Source organism: Triticum aestivum, chromosome 5A (assembly GCF_018294505.1).
Source record: "Triticum aestivum cultivar Chinese Spring chromosome 5A, IWGSC CS RefSeq v2.1, whole genome shotgun sequence".
Taxonomy (NCBI): domain Eukaryota; kingdom Viridiplantae; phylum Streptophyta; class Magnoliopsida; order Poales; family Poaceae; genus Triticum; species Triticum aestivum.
Genome location: NC_057806.1, coordinates 37,997,409 through 38,005,093, shown reverse-complemented (window position 1 = coordinate 38,005,093; position 7,685 = coordinate 37,997,409).

The following is a 7,685-nucleotide window of genomic DNA, read 5'->3' as shown; positions in this document are numbered from 1 at the left end:
GGGGGGGGGGGGTAGAGTAACATAGGTAGATACCGCGGACTAAGGCATAGCCTAGTGGTGGGAAGGGGTTGATGCCTTCCCACCCACCCAGGTTCAAGGCATGATACTTGCAATTTGGGTTTGTTGCACCAATTATACTGTAGGGGGTTCCCTTACAGTCTTTCTTTCAAAAAAACATAGGTAGATACCGTAACATAATTAATACTTTGCTACTTTGTGTCATGCGTGTCAATAATAAATAAGATCATATATGATACTACTCTATGGTACCATACACTACAAATGTAGTATCATACACTAGTATTATATGCATGATAGTAGTATATGATACTCTCCACTATGAGTAGGCTAATGCATATACCCTGCGGCTTGGTGACAGCGTGCGCCAAAAATGAAGTGCGGGTCAATGGAGATCGGAAAGAGGATCCCGGCTCGTGGCGGTGCATTAGTCGTCTCGGCGTGTTCTGGCTCTGGCTCTGTCTCTGCTGCGTCACCTCGTCATCGTCGGCGGCCCAACCGCTCCTGTGGTCATTTAGAGCCTGTTTGGTTTCAAATAAGTCACCAACTTATAAGTCGAAAAGTGAAAAAAGTGACTTATTTTGCCAAACAGACCCAACTTATAAGTCACCCCAACTTATAAGTCATAAGTTGCTCCACCCCAACTTAAAACTTATAAGTCACCTCCTTTTGCATGGGTCCCACCACTTTTACATAAAAAAACAATATAGAAAGGTGTGCTTAGGTGACTTATAAGTCAGATGACAACCAAACAGACGTGACTTATAAGTCACTGGTTTTAAGTCACCTGACTTATAAGTCAGGTGACTTATTGAAACCAAACAGGGCCTTAGACTCCCGGTGGTTCCTCATGACCACCTCTGGGCCGCGGACATGAGGTGGCAGTGCCGCTCCGTGCTCTCCTCGGCCGCCCAGCTAATGGCTGACGGCCCCGTGGTCCATGATCTGCACTTCGCCAATGGCGACTGGCACCAGGATGCCGGCCACGTGCCGCTGATGCCGTCTCATGGTGCCGGTCCCGATCCCGAGCTACTTGAGCGAGCCACCCCACTTGCCACCTTCACGCTCACGCACGCCGACACGGCGCAACGATGTCTCTCCCTCAAAGTCAGCGGGGTACTCAGCTTGACCATCACGCGCAACCGCTGCAGCTCGGACGACAAGTCCGAGATGATAGATGATCCACACCACGGCCGGTGTCGGGCGCCGGAGTTCAAGCTCTTTCCTTGTGTTGCCAAGCTCAGTCGAGTGTTGGAAGGCGTCAACACAGAGACTACTGATGATGGTGGTGGTGAGAGGGTGATGTGCATGGTCGGGGATTCTCTCCTTCGCATGCGCGGCGGCGGCAACAGCATCGACGGCCCATGGGACTGGGCCAAGAATACCGGCGATGGCAGCAACAACCTGGAGCCACCGGTCATTGACGATGGCAACATATTGCTCATTCTACGATACACAAAAGTGCAGACATTGACTACCCGAGCGGTGCACGAGCGCCAAGTCAGACAATTTCTACTTCGACACTGTCCGGCTGGTTTCACAGTTTGGCGGCCCATATGCCGGTTACCGGTTCCGGCCAGAGCAGGAGGTGATGGCTAGGTGCAGCAAGCTTCCCCAGCTATGTGATGGCGACGGCGACGTCACCGGTGGATGTGCTAGGGAACTACACGAAGATGTCTCTTTCTGCCACATCAACACGACGTGCTTGCCGTCGTCCCCAATTGGAACTGTGACTCCACCGACGAGTTCTGCAGTCGACTAGGACCGTTCATGAACACGACGAACAGGGCATTCACGGATTTTGTCATCCCGATGCAAGCCATCTGGTGTTGGACGACGAGCGGACTGGACGGCAAGGCAGTCGTGCTGGTGTCGGCCGTGTTCCGTGCTGTGCCGCCGTGGGAGGATCGAGAAATGGCGGTGAAGCATGCTGGGCTGAGCGAGATGACACTATTAGCCGACGGCATGTGGAGAGCGTCAACGGGGCAGCTGTAACGTCCTCGATGCGGCCATATCTCCCACGTGTCGAAGCACGACTTAGAGGCATAACCGCATTGAAAGCAATGTCGCAATTGAGGTAATCTTCACACAACCCATGTAATACATAAGGGAAAGAGATACATAGTTGGCTTACAATCGCCACTTCACACAAATACATAAATAAAGCATTACATCAACCAGTTACAAACAAGGCCCGACTACGGAGCCAAAATAAAAGAAGACTACCCCAAATGCTACACAGATCCCCGATCGTCCCGACTGGGCTCCACTACTGATCAACTAGAATGAAACAACACAAACGACAAGATCTTCATCGAGCTCCTCCTGAGCTTGGTTGCGTCATCTGCACGGACTCATCGGCACCTGCAAGCTGGTTTTGGAAGTATCTGTGAGTCACGGGGACTCAGCAATCTCACACCCTCACGATCAAGACTATTTAATCTTATGGGTAAGGTAAAGGTATGAGGTGGAGCTGCAGCAAGCGACTAGCATATATGGTGGCCAACATACGCAAATGAGAGTGAGAAGAGAAGGCAAAGCACGATCGAAAAACTATGATCAAGAAGTGATCCTAGAACAACCTACGTCAAGCATAACTCCAACACCGTGTTCACTTCCCGGACTCCGCCGGAAAGAGACCATCACGGTTACACACGCGGTTGATTCATTTTAATTACGGTCAACTTCAGGTTTTCTACAACCGGACGTTAACAAATTCCCATCTGCCCATAACCACGGGCACGGCTTTCGAATGTTCAAATCCCTGCAGGGGTGTCCCAACTTAGCCCATCACAAGCTCTCACGATCAACGAAGGAATAGACCTCCTCCCGAGACGTTCCGATCAGACTCGGTATCTCGGTTCTACAAGACACTTCGACAAGTTAAAACAAATCCAGCAACACCACCCGAATGTGCCGACAAATCCCGATAGGAGCTGCACATATCTCTTTCTCAGGGCACACTCAGATTGTCTTAGCTACGGGTAGGCCAGCCCAGAGTTGCCCCTGGTGTCCACCGGCAGCTGACCAACACTCAGAGGAGCACTGGCCCGGGGGGGTTAAAATAATGATGACCCTTGAGTCTGCAGAACCCAAGGAAAAGAAAAGGCTAGGTGGCAAATGGTAAAACCAATGTTGGGCATTGCTGGAGGAGTTTTACTCAAGGCGAACTGTCAAGGGGTTCCCATTATAACCCAACCGCGTAAGGAACGCAAAATCCGGGAACATAACACCGATATGACGGAAACTAGGGCGGCAAGAGTGGAACAAAACACCAGGCATAAGGTCGAGCCTTCCATCCTTTACCAAGTATATAGATGCATTAATTAAATAAGATATATTGTGATATCCCAACAAGTAAACATGTTCCAACAAGGAACAACATCTCCATGTTCCAACAAGGAACAAACTTCAATCTTCACCTGCAACTAACAACGCTATAAGAGGGGCTGAGCAAAGCGGTAACATAGACAAACAACGGTTTTCTAGGACAAGGTGGGTTAGAGGCTTGGTTCACAATATGGGAGGCATAATAAGTAAGTGGTAGGTATCACAGCATAGGCATAGCAAAAGAGCGAGCAACTAGCAAGCAAAGATAGAAGTGATTTCGAGGGTATGGTCATCTTGCCTGAGATCCCGCAAGGAAGAAGAACGAGTCCATGAAAAAGACAAATGGACGTAGTCGAACGGGTCCTCACAAACGCGACGTTATCGGAACCAACCCGAAGAAGCAACACCGGAAAGGAGCAAACAATCATGGTAAACAACCACCACATAAGCATGGCACGGTGCGCAAACAAGTATGATGCATGTCCAGTTTAATGAGACATGGCATGACAAAGTGCACAAACAAAACTACAAATTAAGTGGAGCTCAATATGCAACTCCGTTGCATATTGACGAAACACCACATTCAAGTTATTTAGTTCGATCTCGTTTATGTACTCAACAATATTAAATGTTGTTAAGCATGTCAAGAGGTGAAACATAACAAAACTATACCATCTAAACAATTTAAATGGGGCCGGATATAACAAACAACACATCCGGTAAATCCCCATATGCATTAGTAATTTAATGTAAACAACAAATTTAAACATTCTTGATGTTGTTAACATGATGCGGATGACATTGCAAGTTTATATGCAAAATTTATGAAAAAGTTGACATGATAAGATATGAGGCATTTGTCATCGTGGCGGAAAGAAAGGGGTGCCACGGAAACAATACCGAAAACGGTGCCACGGCAACGTCCCGGTTCCGGTAACTCGATTGAGATACCGATGCAAAGGAGAAGTGTGCGGATGCGTGCAAAAGATGGTGGGGCGCTCCCGGATTCCGGGTGTCCCATGAGACGACGGTAACAAGGCAAAAGTGGGGCAACATGCATCGACAATTTGAGCACGGAGTAAGGACGAGCATCTCATACATCACACATGCATTAGTTCACGGACGGTTGTCTCGGCGGTTATACCTTTGAAGCGTGCATTATCGGAGCGGTTCGAGTCGGCGTAGAGGAAGTAGTGGAAGTAGACGTTCTCGGACGTCGAGGGAAGTAGTGGTTCACGCGACGGTAGTCGAAGTAGTCGTCCTATCGTTCATCGGCGATGGTAGTGGTTCACGTTCTTATTCGCACAATTTTCCGTAGATGTTCGGGGTCACGGCGAGGAACTTGACGTCCACGGAGGCTTCGAGGGTCGACGGTAGTGGTACTCGTGACGGTAGTGGAACTTGACGTGGTATGGTCCACCGGTCTTCGCGACGGTAGTCGTACATCCTCCGATGGTCGGGGTCGGTAGAGGTACTCACGGCGATAGGGGAAGTAGTGGTACACATCTCGCGTTTGTGCTACATGGATCGCCGGCGACGGTAGATGTACACGGCAAAAGTAGTGGTACTATGCGTCAAATGTCGTGGTTCATGGGGTCTTCGGACTTGCCGGTCTCGGTTCTTGCCACGGTAGTGATTCCCGTATCAACGTAGAGTAGTTGTACTTGACGGTTCCACATCAATCGTAGAGGTCCACGTATCGTAGATGTCCGGGGTCAACATTAGTGGAACTTAGCGCACCCTAGTGCCATCGGCTCCTTGGCGTTCCGAAACGAAGACTGCAAGGGGCCTCGAGGTGGTGGTGGTGCAGCTCTACACCACATAGGAGGAAGACCTTGGGCATGAGGCGTCCATGGTGGCCAGAGCCGAGGTGGATGATGAAGTAGTGGTCCCGCGGTTGAAGACGAACGGCGACGACGCGGTTAACAACGGAGGTCAGATGGCGCGGCGGTGCTGAACTTGATGAATTTCGGCAAGGCCGGCAGGGGCACAGCGCAGGAGGGGCAGAGGCCAGCTTGCTGATGAGGCGGCCATGCCTCAGCAGGGGCCGGCAGGAGGGTCGACGGGGCGACACTCCCCGGAGTCGGGGCAGAAGGGGACGGGTCCAGGGGCTCCTCCCCTGGCGACGGAGCTGACGAGCCGGTGGCGCCGTGTAGACGAGGACGCAGCGAGGAGGTAGAGGGCGGAGGATGGAGCAGGTCTGGCGAGGAAGATGGAGGGGAGGCCCAGCAGGCTGTGGTGCCCGGCGTCCCTGGCGATGCGGCAGGGCGGCGAGCTCGGCCCTCGTGGTGATGGTGGAGGAGAGCAGGGGACGGGATCGTGCAGAGGAGCGAGAGGGAGGAGGAGTGGAGAGACAAGGGAGAGTGGGGGGATCGAGGGCAAAGCCCTGTGCGTGTGTGGCGGCGCAGGAGGAGAACGAAGGGAGAGGGAGATGGGATCGAGCAAAGGCGGCGCTCGGGGGAGGACATGGGGAATCGAGGGGATGGGGTCTCCTGGCGCTAGGTTAGGATTAGATGGGCCTGGAGGCCGGCCCAGTGGGGAGGGCGCCGGCTGGGCCTTAGAAGGCTGCGGGCCTGCTGGTTTTTCTCTTCCTCTCTCTCTTTCTCTAAAATCTCTTTTTCCATTAAAAAAACAAAACAGAAAAAGAGAAAGAAAAGAAAGAGAAGTTAGGGGTGGAATCTGGGCATGGGGATAATTTTCACGGACTCGTAAAAATATTCTTGGTCCGAGAAAATTAGAAGTGGCAAGATCGGAAGATATGAATTCAAACTCATTTGAATTTAATCAAATGGTTTGAACTAGGGCTAGGGTTTTGAAGTGCCCAAAAATGTTGAGAATTTAGGTGGAGCTTGGGGAAGTGACGAAAGAAATTACAGGAAAAGTTTGGGGACCAAGCTTGAAGCGGAAAGGGGCATGTGATAAATTGCAAGTGTGTTATAGGTGATTCCGAAAATGGAATATTTAATATAGCTCCCTAATATCGGGAGGATATGTTATAAAGAGAATCACCAAGTGAATTCCCTCAGTTTAAATGGATCAAAGATCCATGCCATTTATTTAGTTGAGTTAAAAAAAGAAATGACATGATGGCATGATGGCATGATGCAAAGCAAAAATAAAAGGGCAAGCACAAATGAAACAAAAGGCGAAACCCGGAATATATGGAAGTCTTCTCGAGCATCAGTCTCAGGGCGTTACAACACTCCACCACTACGAGAGGATCTCGTCCCGAGATCTAGAATGGCATCGAAGGGAAAAAAATGGAAGAGAAAGAGAAGAGGTAAAACTAAGTTGCTTCTTTGACAAACGAGTGAAACCAAAGGACCTTGAAAAGGTTAAGCCATTTCGAGAAAAGAATACAACGGAGATGAACAAAGTTGAAAACACTCCGTTAGAAAAGAGGAACAAGGAAGAAACAACTTCGAGCAGCACTCCGGTTGAAAAATTATGCAAGACTTGATAAGATGAAAAGAACTTGAGCAGAGGGCACAACACTCCAGTTAAATGTATAAACCGAGAAAAGAACACGGTCCTGAGAAAACAAGAAGATGGGTGAAAAGAACAACACCACAATGCCTGCGGAACGAAAGAATAGAATATAGATAATTGAAATAAAAGAATGGAGAAGAAAATGCCAACTTCTGCCACAAAAGAGCTTGAAAAGGCATCCTCAGGAGAAAAGTCGAATGGAGTTGTTGGAACACCAAAAACAAAAAGAATAGGCTTGATATGGTCTTATGGAGAACATCTCAAAACTAAGCGGTGAAATTCTGCCACTAACGGAAACAATTGATTGGATTGATATAAACAAAGAGACGAGACTATATTTCACCGGGAGGATAGATGAAGAACTTGGGTCACTTATAAGCACCATAATTAGCAACAATCCTTAGGGAAGGCTTTAGGTGGAATATAACCCAAGATAACTCCAACGAAGAGGTTGATGGATTTAATATATCTCATTCTTAACAACATGTGAATCATGAAGCATGAACTCAAATTATCAAGAATGACATAAATACCACCTCCAATGATATGGATGAAAGAAATGCACTACGGAATGCGAGATGAAGAATGCTTGAGCTCCTTAAAAGGAATCTTGATGAGAACTTGGAGAAGGAATTAAATCCTTGATGAACCATCATGTAGAACCTTCATGAAGAACTCCGGTAACAAAAGGATGATCACACGGAAGGAAAGAGAAGTTGAAAACACAAGGTGAAGTCCTGCGATGATTTAGATGAATCTCCGTGGTGATATAATCTCGTCCTCAGGGCACACTCAGATTGTCCAAACTTCCGGTAGGCCAGCCCAGAGTTGCCCCTGGTGGCCACCGG